The sequence below is a fragment of the Mus caroli genome, chromosome 10 (assembly GCF_900094665.2).
Source record: "Mus caroli chromosome 10, CAROLI_EIJ_v1.1, whole genome shotgun sequence".
NCBI lineage: Eukaryota > Metazoa > Chordata > Mammalia > Rodentia > Muridae > Mus > Mus caroli.
In genome coordinates this window covers 4,511,879-4,525,550 of record NC_034579.1, presented here as the reverse complement: position 1 = coordinate 4,525,550, position 13,672 = coordinate 4,511,879, and the positions used below count along the sequence as shown (strand labels likewise).

At 44.0% G+C, this 13,672-nt stretch overlaps 1 protein-coding gene across 1 annotated transcript in view; it reads left to right on the top strand.

Moving 5' to 3' along the window:
- Window positions 1-6,699: 6,699 nt before the first annotated feature.
- The window catches only part of Tab2 (TGF-beta activated kinase 1 (MAP3K7) binding protein 2), a 52,037-nt gene continuing 45,064 nt past the window's right edge, over window positions 6,700-13,672 (top strand). The window contains exon 1 of the mRNA XM_029482453.1: window positions 6,700-7,026. The gene's annotated coding sequence lies outside the window, so the exon portion shown is untranslated. The remainder of the gene's footprint in view (window positions 7,027-13,672) is intronic.

Below are 13,672 nucleotides of genomic sequence, written 5' to 3'. Positions count from 1 at the left end.
AAAAAAAAAAACAAAAAAGAAAAAAATGAGGATGCTGGGCTAGGAAGATGGCTCAGTGTTTAAGGTGCTTTCTATACAAGTCTGTTGATAACCTGAGTTCAACCCCCATGCAAAGTTTAAAGGAGAGAACTGACTCTGCAAAGTTATCTTTGACCACATATGTTCATAACATCCTTACCTGTTGAACCATCTTGCCAGCTATACACACACACACACACCCCTTTTAAAAAAGAACAAGAATGTAGTTGGCAAGATGATTCAGCAGGTAAGGAAGGATGCTGTGAACATTTGGGGTTTGCTGTCATGAATAAATGTGTTATGAATATTTGTGAATGTGTTTTTAGTAGACAAGTGACAGCCAGATGTAGTGGGGCTCTCTGGATAAACTAAACCAATAGGTTGGGTTGTTGTACATCTCTGTTGCTGTTTTCATTTCTTTCATAAGGAGTTATATTGAACATTTTCCTGGTATCTCTTGGTCATTTAGAAGTCGTCTAGGTTGAGCACTTGTTCTGGAGTCTCTTAGCTTAGCATAGTGATGCTTGTCTATAATCCCATGGATACGGAGTTCAAGGCTTGTGTTGGCTGCATAGTAAATTCAAGGCCAGATTGAACTGCCATAAAACACTGTCTCAAAATTTAAGAAAAAAAAAGAAAAAGAAAAACCTCCCATAACAATAGCCTTTCTCATTTTAAAATTTAGTCTGCTTGGCTCTCTTACTGACTTACAGAATTCTTTTTGCTGATTCTGGATATGAGTCCACTATCCAGATGTGTATATTAAAACATAGTCTCTCTTCCCAACCCACTCTCTTGATCATATCTTTTGATTAGTACAAGCTTGTTTAAAACCTTCCCCACTTAGGACTATGGTCATCTTGAACTAATTAGTGTATAGGAGTGAGGTAGGAGTCAAATATCCTTTCTTTCCAGATGAGTAGCCAATTGCTCCAGCACCATTTGTTCAAAATATTATCCTTTCCTCGCTGAACTGTGGCAGTGACTTTGCTGTAAATCAAGCTCCCGAGTTCTATTTCTGGATTCTCTATTATATTCCTTTGGTATATCCATCTAGTCTGCTGCCAGTACCACACTGTCTCAATTACTGAGCCTCATAATGAACTTTGAAATTCTGTAGGGTAAGTCTTCCAGCTTTGTTCTTCAGAATCATCTTGTTGTTCTAGGCCTTCGCACATCCATAGAAATCTTAGGAATAGCTTTCCCTTTGCATGTAAGTCAAACATTTCCTCTGTGTTTTTCATGTTATTTTTATATATTTCTCTCGAATGGTCAAGACTCATTATTTCACCCCATTCCTCTCCTGCCCCCCACCTCCCAGTTCTCATCTCTGCCATCCCAAAACCAGAGCAGTCACAAGAACCACATTTCCTCTCATATCTGATCCTTTTTCTATGGTCCTGAGTCATTTGGCAGAAGCCCTCAGGGTATCTTTGACTCTTATGTCCCCATCCTTACTATTCAAAACCTGTTTCACTGTGAGAACCAGAGACTAGTCTGTGGTTCAAATATGACCCAGGGGAAGGAAAGGAACTAGTTGGAAGAAGTGAGCCATATTCATTACTTATTGTCATAACAAAATATTTGACAAAAGTCACTTAAAGGAGGAGGGGGAGGAAGTTTCTGATTCAAGCCAGAGTATACAATCCATTTTTCTAAGAAAGGTGTGGCTGGTCACAGTGCATCCACTTAGGAAGCAGAGAGAGATGAAGGCCGGTGCTCAGGTCACTGTGGGGCCAGAAAACTTGGTAAGGTAAGGTTGAGTGGGTTGGAAGCCCCGGAACCTCATACCAGAGGACAGTAGGAGCTTCACCTGCTTCTGATCAGGCCCCTGATACATGACCATAGCCCCCCATGGAGAGGATCATGACAATCAGTCAGCTAAGGCCAACACCCCAAGCCCCTCCCTCCACATGCAGATAAGGCATCCCTAACATCTCAGACCAAGCCAATAGAAACCATCTGCTGTCAGACCCAAACCCACCCCAAAATGTATATAAGATCCTATCCAGAAGGAATAAAGGTGTGTGAGAATTACTCTGCCATCTGAGAGCATTTGTCACATAAGAGCGGTAACACTTCCTGGGAAAGAGGGCTCTCTCCCAAAGCTTTCCCTGCTGGAGGCTGCCAGGCCTATCTGGTCTATCATAGCAGTGTCTTGAAGTAGCAGCAGCCAGAGAAGACAGCTTTAATCGACTCCCTTCTCCCCTTCACTTGAACCCTTCCCCAGGCCAGACACCGCTACCCCACCCAAGATCTCTGTGGATAATACCAGCAGGTGACTGTCTCATTTGGTTGGGTGACCAGTCCAGGAGGTGGTCACCCACATTGAGGCAGGTCTTTCCAGCAGTTAAACCCCTCTGGAAACACCCCCATAGCAATGCCCAGAGATGTGTCTTTTAGGTGATTCTAAGTCACATCAAGCTGACAATCAAGATTGACCATCACAGGAAGAAAAGGGAAAGCTGTTTTGGAAAACATGTCCTCCTCTCTTTTCCTTCCCTTCTTCCTCCTGCTCTTCCTCCTCCTCTCCTCTTCTAGATGTTAACATTCCAGATGCCTGCCACTACTAGGACCATCTTATTAGCCTGAGGAAGATTCGAAAGCCCAAAACAGCAGAGCAGAAATGAAAAGAACCCAGATGTTGACTGCATTATTGCACTTTAAAGTCTTTTAGACTGAGGTCTACCCTGTCTTGAAGTCCCCAAATCTGTGAGGTCTAGATTTTTATATTATTTAATAAGATGTTTTAGGTTAGACTGTCCTCTAACTGTGGAACTGGAACTGAGGAGACTGCTGAACACCTGGCAGTCTACACCTCCTAAGTGCTAGGATTCCAGGTGTGCACCACCATGGTTCATTACTTACGCCATCTTCTAAATCAAGATTTGTTAAATGCCATTAAAAATATCTTAATAACAGATCGCACCATAGCAACCTCTCAGTGTCTCTCATTTGGACTACTGCACTGCTATATAATCTGTGGCTTCACCCCTAGTCCAATGTCCTGAATAGCTTACCAACAAACCCCCTGGGATCAGTCTATCTCTGCCTCCTCAATGCTTGGATTAGATACTTGCCATATTGCCTCAGTTTTATTATGTGGATCTAGAGATCAATCTTCAGGTTAGTCCAGCAAAAACCAGGTGAGGTGTCATGACAGCTATAAGGGCATCCATCTTAAAGAACCATTTATTTAATCATGTTCTTTCTCTAGTATAAACTCACGTTGCTCTCATTGCCTCAAGAACAGGCCAGGCTCAGCATTTGTGGTTTTCCGCAGCTCTGCCTTCCTTTATATCTTGTATGCTATAGATACACCAAATTATGTGTTTCTCTCACTTCTCTCCTACACTGTTCAAGCTGTCACTGCCTGGAACCCTCTGGCTTCACCTCCACCTGCCCCGTGCAGTCTTCCTCTTGCAGCTTGCCCTGCTTCTCCTGTGTTCACGCCCTGCACAGTACTAGCTCCTCTCCTGCGCTTCTATGGTGACTATCACCGGCTACCTTGTGCAGATGCTATTTATAAAGTGTAATCTCTTCAGCTACCAGTTCTGTGGAACAGCATTTCCTGTGAAGATGGAATGCATGGTTTATTGAGCACTTGAAATGTGGGCAGTGCAACTGTGGGTATGAATTTTAATTTGATTTAAATAGTCACAGGTAGCTAGTGCTTGCTCAATCAGAAAGCACAAAACCACATTAAAATGTTTTGAATGGCGAATGGAATTTTATCCAGTTTCCTGTAGCTACTACAAAGAATACTTGGAAGACACAGTCTACCCTTATTTTCATTAGTCTTGTGGCTAGAGAGGACTATCCACCAACTCTATAAATAGAAATCATAATTATCAACTATATAATTCCTAGTTATGTATGTTCCAAATCAAATAGACTGAAAATGTTAGAAAACATACCCAGATAACCCAAGCCTCCAGTTTGTTTGTAGGGAGAAAATAAGAGGACGGACGGACCATCTCTCTCGAGCGAGCGCATTAAATGCCTCCCCTTGCTGAGCTAAGGAAGCCCCTAGGAGTTGAAAGGCCTCCTCTATTTTGCTGTTACTGCTGTGCTGAGGCTGAAGCCCAGGGCCTCACACAGGTGTGTGTTCTAGCACTACAATGCATCTCTAGCCCAGGTTGGCTTTCTAAAAGTATTTGTTTTGAAATAGTGTCAAACTTATCAGAAATTGCAAGATCTTTTGGGCTTAAGTGATTTTGAGAGCTGGGCAGATGTTACCCGATAAAGGCCAAGCTCATAACCAAACTTTCAAAACATTTTGAGACACTACAAATGGCCTAGATTCATCAAATATGACTTTTAAAATGCCTCTGATTACCAATATTTAAAATTTATCACCACTCTCAGTATGTGTATGGCAGATAGGAAGTATATATTCACACAAAGAAGGCATATAGAATATACATATTTTTTTCTGGGCCACATGGGTAAAGTTTTATACATTGTGTTCTTTTACCTCTTTAACACTTCAGTGTGTTTAAGAATAGTGTAATGCAGAACAAATTTCAGAAGGTTAAAGATAACATAATACTTACATTGTATCTGTAGTCCATACCCAACTTTACCCAGTTATCCCAATACAAAATACTTTGTAACCTTTTCTTTTCCAGCAAGGGATCCACCTTGGGGTCGAGGCCAGCCTGGGCTACAGAGTGAGTTCCAGGACAGCCATGACTACACAGAGAAACCCTGTCTCGGGGGGGAAAAAAAAAAAAAAAAAAAGTTACCATGCTCTTTAGCATCCTTTAATCTGGGATCGTTGATCTTACAAGATCCCAGAAGGGTTTTTTGTTTTGTTTTGTTTTTTGTTTTTGTTTGTTTGGTTTGTTTGTTTGTTTTTAAAGGCATTAGTTCTTTCATAGAATTTTCCTCTACATAGCTATCTGGGGCTTTCTCTTCATTAGAGATCCAAGCTCTTCAAATTTGGGCAAGGATATACAGTTATATCTTCTCTTCCTTTACTCAAACCCATTACATTTAAGTTTATATGGAAAACATATTTCTATTAAAATGTTTACACGTACATTTCAGAAAACAAATTTTGAACAGAAACTATTTTTTACTTAACCCACTTCTATTATTTCAGCAGTATATGTTCGAATTGTGCCTCAGTTTAAGATGCATCATTTACTTAATAATTTCTTCAATTGATCTAAAATCATTACACTGACTATGGAAATAATTCCTCAGAGAACTGCTGTAGTATTAGGGCTCAATGACTTCTGTTATGTGAATTCATGAAAACAGCATCTACTATGTGAATTATAATTTACTTTTACTTCGAACACAGAAAAAACACTTTTTCAAAGTATATACTTTTACTTTCTTAATGTCAACCGAGAGAAAAATTTTAAAGTTCCAATGTTGTAAATCATTAGCACTCTGACTTCTGACGGACTAAAAGTTTTTAAGTGGAGCTAAACCCCAATATTTCAGGTACTTTGTAAAACTGAGTGTAAAAAGGAAGTGAAAGGGTTTTAAGTGTTTAAAAAGGAGGCTTTAAAAACAATAAGCAATAAGCACCTATGGAGCTTATACTGATAACAGAATAATAAAAATAGTCCTTCCGGATTTTTTTTCGGTAGTATGAATTTCTTCAAGGAAGAAACTGGCAGCGATATGCACACTTTGGACAGGGTCAAGAAAAAAAAAAAGCCTTTTTTTTTTTTTTGCCATATGAAACCGCCAAGATTTTAAAATATATTACATTGTGAGAAACATCTGAACGTTGACCACCACCACCCAACCCCACCCCATCCCGAGGGAAAACGAAACACATCTTTAAGAAGATAGAAACCAGAAGTGTCCCCTCCCCCGCGTCTCCCCTCGAAGCTAAAGTGTCTTTGGCTCTGCTTCTAGGACTTCTAGGAAAGTGCAGTTACAATCGCAACATTCTTTAGATCGATCTCTCTCCGGGCCCCCACTGCTGATCAAGGGAAGTCGAGCGCCCGAGCCAAACTCCGCTCGGGTCCCGCGGCTTCCAGGACGCGTCCCGCACCGCCGGGGCTCCATCCGGCCCGCGTCCCTCCCGGGTCACCCGGTAGCTCGCGGCCTGGGCGCGGCCGGGCTCCAAGGGGGTGTGTCCGGCTCGCGGCCCCGCAGCCCCGCAGCCCCGCAGCCCGGCAGGCCCGGCGCTCGCCTCCGCCTCAGGCCCACCTGCCCCGAGGCCCGTCAGGGCCTGCAGGGTCCCGCCCGTCTCCCCGAGCGGGGCCGCCGGCTCGCACGGCTCGCCCTGCTCGCACAGCCTGCCACCCGCTTCCGGAGCCGCGAGCCCCTCGGCGGCGCGCGCACCGCTCGGCTCCTCTCTCTCCCTCCCTCCCTGTCCGAGCGTGAGGGACCCGCGTGCTCCTCCTCAGCCCGCGCCGGGACGCGTCCCCTCCGGCCACGGCGAGCCGGGAGTGGGGACGGCGGCTGGCGGAGGTGGGGCGTGGACAGAGCATCCCCGCCACCCGGCGGAGGGAGGCCTCGTCACGGCCGCCGCCTCAGATCTCGCGGTGTTTGCCGGCCGCCGCGCCGCCATATTGTGTGGCCGTATTTTGATGCGGACTGGGCTGGCGGAGCCGCGGCGCGAGCGGGCGAGCGAGCGAGAGCTGGGGGGGTGGGGGGAGGGCAGGCGAGCGGCAGGGGGGTGGGGGCGGAGGGAGGCAGGGCGGCCGTGCGAGCCGGAGCCGAGCAGCGGGCCGCGGCGACGCCGCCCCGGCCATCGCTTTGATCCGCGGCAGGCGCCGGCGGCGGGGCGCCCCAGGCCGACCCCCTCCCCTCCCCCTCAGCCGCGAGCGGCGGCGGCGGCGGCCGGAGGGAGTTGGCGGCGGCGGCGGCCGGGCGGAGGGGGCCGAGCGGGGAGCGAGGGAGGGCTGAGGTGTCCCCCCTGCCGGGTGGAATCGGCGCTGGCGGCGGCCGCGGTGACGACGGGGGAGACGGCTGCCCAAGTGGGAGAGGCGGCGGCGGCGGACGAGGAGGAGGGGGAAGCCGCGGCGGCGGCGAAGGGTAAGCGGACGGCGCTGCGGGGCCTCGGCGGGATCCCCCCCACCCCCAGCCCGGCTCCCCGCGCCTGCAGCGGCTCGGGGACCGGCTCTGCCTGGCGCGCGAAGCCCTAGCGGGGCGTCCGCGCCTTCCTCGCCTTCGTCCGCCGCTCCGCCGGGTTCCTGCCCGCGGTGGCGAGGCGCAGGGAGGCCCCCCAAGTCCTGCGGGGAGGGTGGGGGCGGGGAGCCTGGGGCCTGGCCTGGGCTCCGGGGCGTCGGGGGAGGGGGACCGGGCCTGCCCCGGAGCCCAGGGCCGGAGAGAGCCGGGGGTGGGGGTGCCGTGCCCCCCGGCCCGCCCCCAGGCCTGTGATCTGGAAGTGGGAGGGAGGGAACCAGACGCCTTTGGGGGAACCCAGGTCTGGATAACGATGACTTCGGGGCCCGCGAGCTAAGGGAGAGCCCGGGGAAGTTAAGTGCAGGGTAAAGAGGAAGCACCTCGCTCGCTTTGCTTTCCGATTTTGCTTGTCTGCAGCCTTCTTCCAAATGGGCAGCACGCCCCGCTGTGAAGAGGTTGGCCCCCTTAGAGTCCACAAGACTACTATGATTTTCTTGCCCCGAGATAGTGGTTGGAAGCGGGAGGCTTAACAAGGGTCTCTGGGTGTTGCTGACAGGTGACAGGTGGATCTGTCTGCTGCTGATGCTGTAGAATCCTTGGCTCAGAGTTGTAGACCGAAAGTGTCAGGGAGCGTGTGAGTTTGTATTTACGTGTTTGGCCAAGTTTCATTCCATATATAGTATATTTGAGATGCTAAGTTTCCATTCAAGTCGGCTTAATTGTTATGGAGGAATTCTTCAAATGTTTCTGATAAGAGGGGTTTTCAGGAGAGTGGTGGAGACTTGCAGCCTCGTGGAGCTTTTATTCGAGTCTCGGTGAAGTTCGGGTTCCCAAAAGCATTGCAGGCTGTTGGTAGATGGGCTTCTATTCATTGGAAAGTTCTTGGACACAAATACAGTATTCGAGGCAGCAGCCAGACACTCCAGCTTTGCATCCATTTTGTCAGTGCTGGGTAAGTTAGTAAAGTGCCAAATCTTAGGGTTAGGTTGATTGCCATTTTATAAAAGGAATGAGTTTGTCCTAGCTTACTCAAAGAAGATGTTGCTCATTAAGCAGGTTCAAATTTTGCTAGGAATTTCACTGGGTACAAATGAGGGGGTTTTTTTTGTTGTTGTTGTTGTTGTTGGTTGGTTGTTTTTGTTTTTGTTTTTGGCTTTTAGTTATCACTGTTTAACACACTTGGTACAGCAAGAGTTTTGACACCTTTTCAAAAACATCCTTAATGTCTTAGTAAAGGTGAATCCATGATTACTTTTAAAACTGCAGAACTTGAAACCTTTTTGAAACCATACATATTTCTAATAAATGAACAGTTGCCTTTTCTTTTACTATGCGCTTTAGCTAGCTACTTTAATTCCAATCCTTAGGAAAAAGTTTCAGCTTCATGAGTTGGCTTAGTATCCAGATAGTCCAGGAAGGCTTCTGCAGCTTTTAACACGTGTGTGCAATGAATAGGTTGAATGGTGGTACTATCTGTGTATTAGCAGGAAACAGAACAAAAATTCCAGTGATTCAGAACCTCTGCTTGCCCCTACACCAGTGTGTAATAGAGAGTGCTTTATGTTTTCAGTCTTAAAGAATCAAACTGAAAGTTGAATATGGCAATTATTATGTTAGCCACTGAATATATGCCATCGCTTCAACTTTCTTTTTGTTTCATCAGATAGCTTTTTCTGAGTTAGAATGGTTTCCAAAGGACTCTGGGAAATACCACTATTCAAAATGTTCTCTGTGACCTCTCATAATAGAACCTGTGTTTGTATAATTCATAAGTAGATGAAATGGTCAACGGTGCAAATGACAATGCTTCTCAACGAGCAGACTTTAAGTCAGCTGTGGAAAGAGGTGCTTAACTTTAGCCAAGGCTATGGTAAGATGTGTAGTTACCACACCTATTTAAGTGAGGCAAATTCTGCATAGTTAGGTGGGCACTGCCCAGACTCCCAATTATGTCCCTACTGAGTGTTTTATGCTCTGGCAAAGGTCTTAACATGATTGGCTTTGTGCCTTGACAGAAATAAAAGTTTTATTCCTCTTTTATGTAAGGAAAATTCCCAAAGAACTGGTTCAGTGAGCCACCTTCATTTTGAGAAATAAGCATAAGGTATATTAGAGATTGCTTGTTTATGAGGCATGTGATAGTAAAGCTCCAGTAGGATGAATTTTCTAACCCTGAAGTTACACATACACACTAAATGCTTATTTTTATGAATATCAGGATACTTTAGAAAAGAAGTTTTGCCTTCCTATATTTTTAAAAGTTCCTGGAAATATTTATAATGTAGATTATAAATCATAGAGTAGCGTTTACATTTCATTATATCACACGCCTCAGAGAACAGAAGTAATGCTTTTTGTTTTCATTGACTTATGCTGTCTTTCTTTTAATAAGAACTCTTTAAATCAGGATTATGCGATAATAGAGACAGGTGTGCTGAGGAAGATGCTAGTAGAGGATTGGATGAGCAGTTTGCAGGAATATGGAAGTGTGGGGAGTAGATGCCTGCCAAGTATAGCAAAGTGACTGCTGAACTGCATTAAGGAGAGTTTTTTCTTTTGATGAGTGCTCACAAGCTGTGTGTGTCTTCACTTACCACTGTATTCAGATGGTAAGAGATTTGGAGATACTGAAGTAAAATGAAAATTAAATATATGTTCACATTATTGACCTCTGGCTTATGGTCCCCTAAGTATTTGCCAGTATTTTAATATTTTATGTCCAAATTATTCTGACCCTTAAAAAGTCAAGAATACACACTTCCTCAGAAAGGCAAGTCCTAAGTATCTGGGAGTTGCTAGGTACTGCGCGCTCCCTCAGCTGTGAGCTTGGTAACAGAGGCCAGTATTAAGGGGAAGACTGTCACTTTCTGAGTATCCTCCTCTCAGGACAGCCTGTTTATTACAAGGGGTGCTTTACCCACAATCACCCTTCTAGTTTTGTTTTTTGAAGGAAATGGGAGGGGAATTACATATTTCACTTAGATTTTCTTGACTCTGAGGATTGTTAGCCGACAAGTTGATGTTTGAAGATTTCTGTAAGATATTTTTTAGGTTTTGCCAGTTTAAAAGTACATTAATTCAAAACTTAATTTATGTAGATCCTTACCTCCACCTTCCAGTGGTGTTTGATAAAGTTTTGCTGAATGTGACTATTTTATTGACCCTGTTCAGTTTGTTTGTTTGTTTGTTTGTTTGTTTGAGATGGGGTCTTGATTTGAGCGCTGACCTCAACCTCCTAATGCAGTGCTTACAGGTGTGTCCTTGCCCTCCCTCATATTAATCAGCAGTTCCATTTCAGAAGTTTTACTATACACAGAAGGAGAGCAGTGCTACTGAGCATCGAATCCCTACGGGGAACCAAGTTTTCATTCACTTCTCAAGTTTTTATTAAGCACTGCTTATAGTGTCTGGAGATGTAGTACACTGAACACAGACAAGACTGTTCTCATATAGTTTATAGGTAGAGATGTAATGAGTGAGTAAAATGTGTCGGGGAAAACACAAGGAAAGCAAGCATGGGGGCTGAGCAGTGGACATTGTTTGACCTGAGCTCTGCAGCAGTACCAATCTTGATTTCAGAAAATAGAACTATCCAGTGACATTTTTTTCTTAGACTAAGAATATCCTTTATAACTTGGAAACAAAATTGTATTTGTGCTTCAGAATTACAAATTGTTACAGAATTTCAATTAGTAGGGATTTCCTATTGTTAGTACTTTAGAAAGCTACTTTGTGACTCAGTAGAAAATTCTGGAATTTACCACCCTTGTTTGAATCCTAGTTTTGGCCACCTTCTACATTGCCACTTGCTTTAGAGCCAGTTAAGACTTCTTAGCTTCTCTGAACCTGTTTTCTAATCTGTAAAATAAATTGGCTAAGGTTTCTGCTGATAGTGGTAAATTTAAACACACGTTGTGAGCAGGAGAGGATGGATACAGTGTGCCTTTTTTGTTTTCTGCCTTTCTGGAGCTCTGCAAAATAAACGTGGCTGAGTTGGTAACTGCAGCAAGTTCTACCAGCACTGTATGGGCATTGTTAAATCCACATTTCATTTGGCTACCTAGAGCAGCCTCGCCTGTAGTATAGTGGCACTGGACGCTTTCTGGAGAGTTGGTTTGTGTCATATCTAGTCTAACACAGGAGGACCATTACAGCTTTCTGGTGAAGGAGCATTGTAGGCCTGTCATTTAGCTTGATAAACTGAACCTAAACACTTTGAAAAATGGACAACAAGAACTGAATAAAATGCCAGTTTATGCAGACCCTTGAGATCTGTAGCACAGTGCATGTATGGCACATAGACTTTCTCCCATACTGTATAAACAAGGGTATTTCATACACTTTACACAATATTAGGGAAAACATTTACAAAGGCCAAATGTGCAGCTTGTGAATGAGATTTTGAAAAACAAAACAAAAAAAACAGAATAACCATTCAAATTGCAAATCTTTGTACCACTGGGAGGTGACTACATTGAGCTTCTCAGGATAGATCACAGAGCATGGCTTCCATTCCTCTCTGCCTTCCTCACATGTTGGGGAGGGCATGGTCTGGAGCTAGTTCAGCAGGCCAGATGCTGAGTGGTTTGTAATGGCTGTCCTTTGTCCCACCACTATTATTTTTGTGTTTTTGAGATAGGTTCTCAAAAAACTTAAGTCGTGCGGCTTCGAACACACAAGAGATCTTCCTGCCTCTGCTACCAGAGTGCTAGGATTAAAGGCATGCTCTGTAAACTCTTGTGTCTGAAAGGTTATGGGTTACAGTAGACTTCAGATTTCGAGTGTATGAGTTTTGCTTTGTTTTGAGGAAGAGGTTTGCCATGTACCCTAAGCTAGCCTCGAGCTCACTGCAGTCCTGCCTCTCTAAAGCTGTGATGTAGATATATAAGATATATAAGCCTGGCTGAGCATCTAATCTCATGCATAGCCTAAATTGTTAGGAAAATCTTATAACTAATGTTTAAGTCTAGCAAAACTTCTGAGAAAGAATCCTAGAAATCTAAAGAAATGGATTAATTATATTTGCAGCTAGGCTGTTGGTTATTAACTCTTATGCTGTTGACATGAACATGAAATGGGGTAATAGTAACTCCTTCTGTCTGGAGAACCAAACTCGGTGCGTGCTAAGCAATGGCCTACCATTAAGGTAGCACAATCTTTTCTTTGTTTGTTTGTTTGTTTGTTTTGTTTTGTTTTGGGACAAGGTCTAGCCAAGTTGTCCAGACTGACTTCTTAACTTGTATTTCTGCCCCAGCCTTCAAAGTACCTGGGGTCACTGGCATGTACTACCACACCCCGTGGGATTTAGTAGCTTTTAAAGGCAAAATAGAAAAATAATTCATGTATAATTATATAGCTTAACTAATTTAAAAGGTCATTTATTTAATCCCTTTGAGACGGTTGATCTGCACTCATCTTATGAACTAAATAGTCCAATTATTTGCTTCAATTCCTGACATAAGAATAATGGTGTTTGCACAGGAAGGGGAAAACATCCAGCACTCTCTTTAGCAGTGCCCATTCTCTGTACATTTCATGTTAACACTGGTCAGCTTTCTCCTGGCACAGGCTGTCCTTCACCTAGTGAATAATGATTCTAGATTTCCTAACATTTAAAAACTGAACAGGCCAAAAATCCTTGAGCCATTTACACAAAGTATTTCTTGAATTACAAAAAAAAAGAAAGAAGAAAGGGGGAAAAGAAAGAAAGAAAGATAGATCTTTCCATCACTGGACCTGAGAGCTGGCTCAGCGGGTATAATTGCCTATAGCCAAGCCTGACAAGCCGAATTTCAGTCCATAGACCACCACAGTAGGAGAACCTAACCTTCCATGTTGTCTCAGACCTCACACATACCATGGTAGGTGCGTGCACTCACCGACATACCCAATAGTATAAAAACAGCCAAGACAGCCCTCACATTGCATGCACTTGTTGTCTGTTGAGATTTGGCACACTATGGTCTTATTTGGGAAATAAATGAAGTGGCAGTTGAGTGTCTGTGATTCTGCGTTGCTTGTCTGCTAATCAACTGTGGAATGAGCTCCCGGGGCTTCAGGAAAAGAGTCTGATTCACAGGCAGGTCCAGCAGAGGAGAGCAGAAGTAATGTAAAAATATGTACTCTGTTATTTGCCTTATTAGAGAACATAGCATTCTTGTTTCTTTCAAGGAACAAGAAGAAGTGACTAAATTAAGGCCTTCTAATTGAAGTCCCAGAAGCTAATAACTAATGTAGAGTTGGGAAGGACCATGGAGGAGAGAAAAAAGAAAGGCAAGAATGTAAAGAAATAGGAGTTTAGTAGAACTGTATGCTTATTATTAAGAGAAATATTTATGGACATGGGTCCATTATAGAGTAATTTTGATTAGTAAATTCTTCCTAGTTTATTTGAGGTATTAAATAAGACTATAATTTTGAGTGTTAGCATTTTATACACATATATTTGTATTAATGACTTTTCATTTGACCTTTTATATATTAATGTTAACTTTATAGTGTTAGCAGGATTGAGCATACCATGTTGACTTCCTGTCTGTGAAGTTGTGTGATCCAA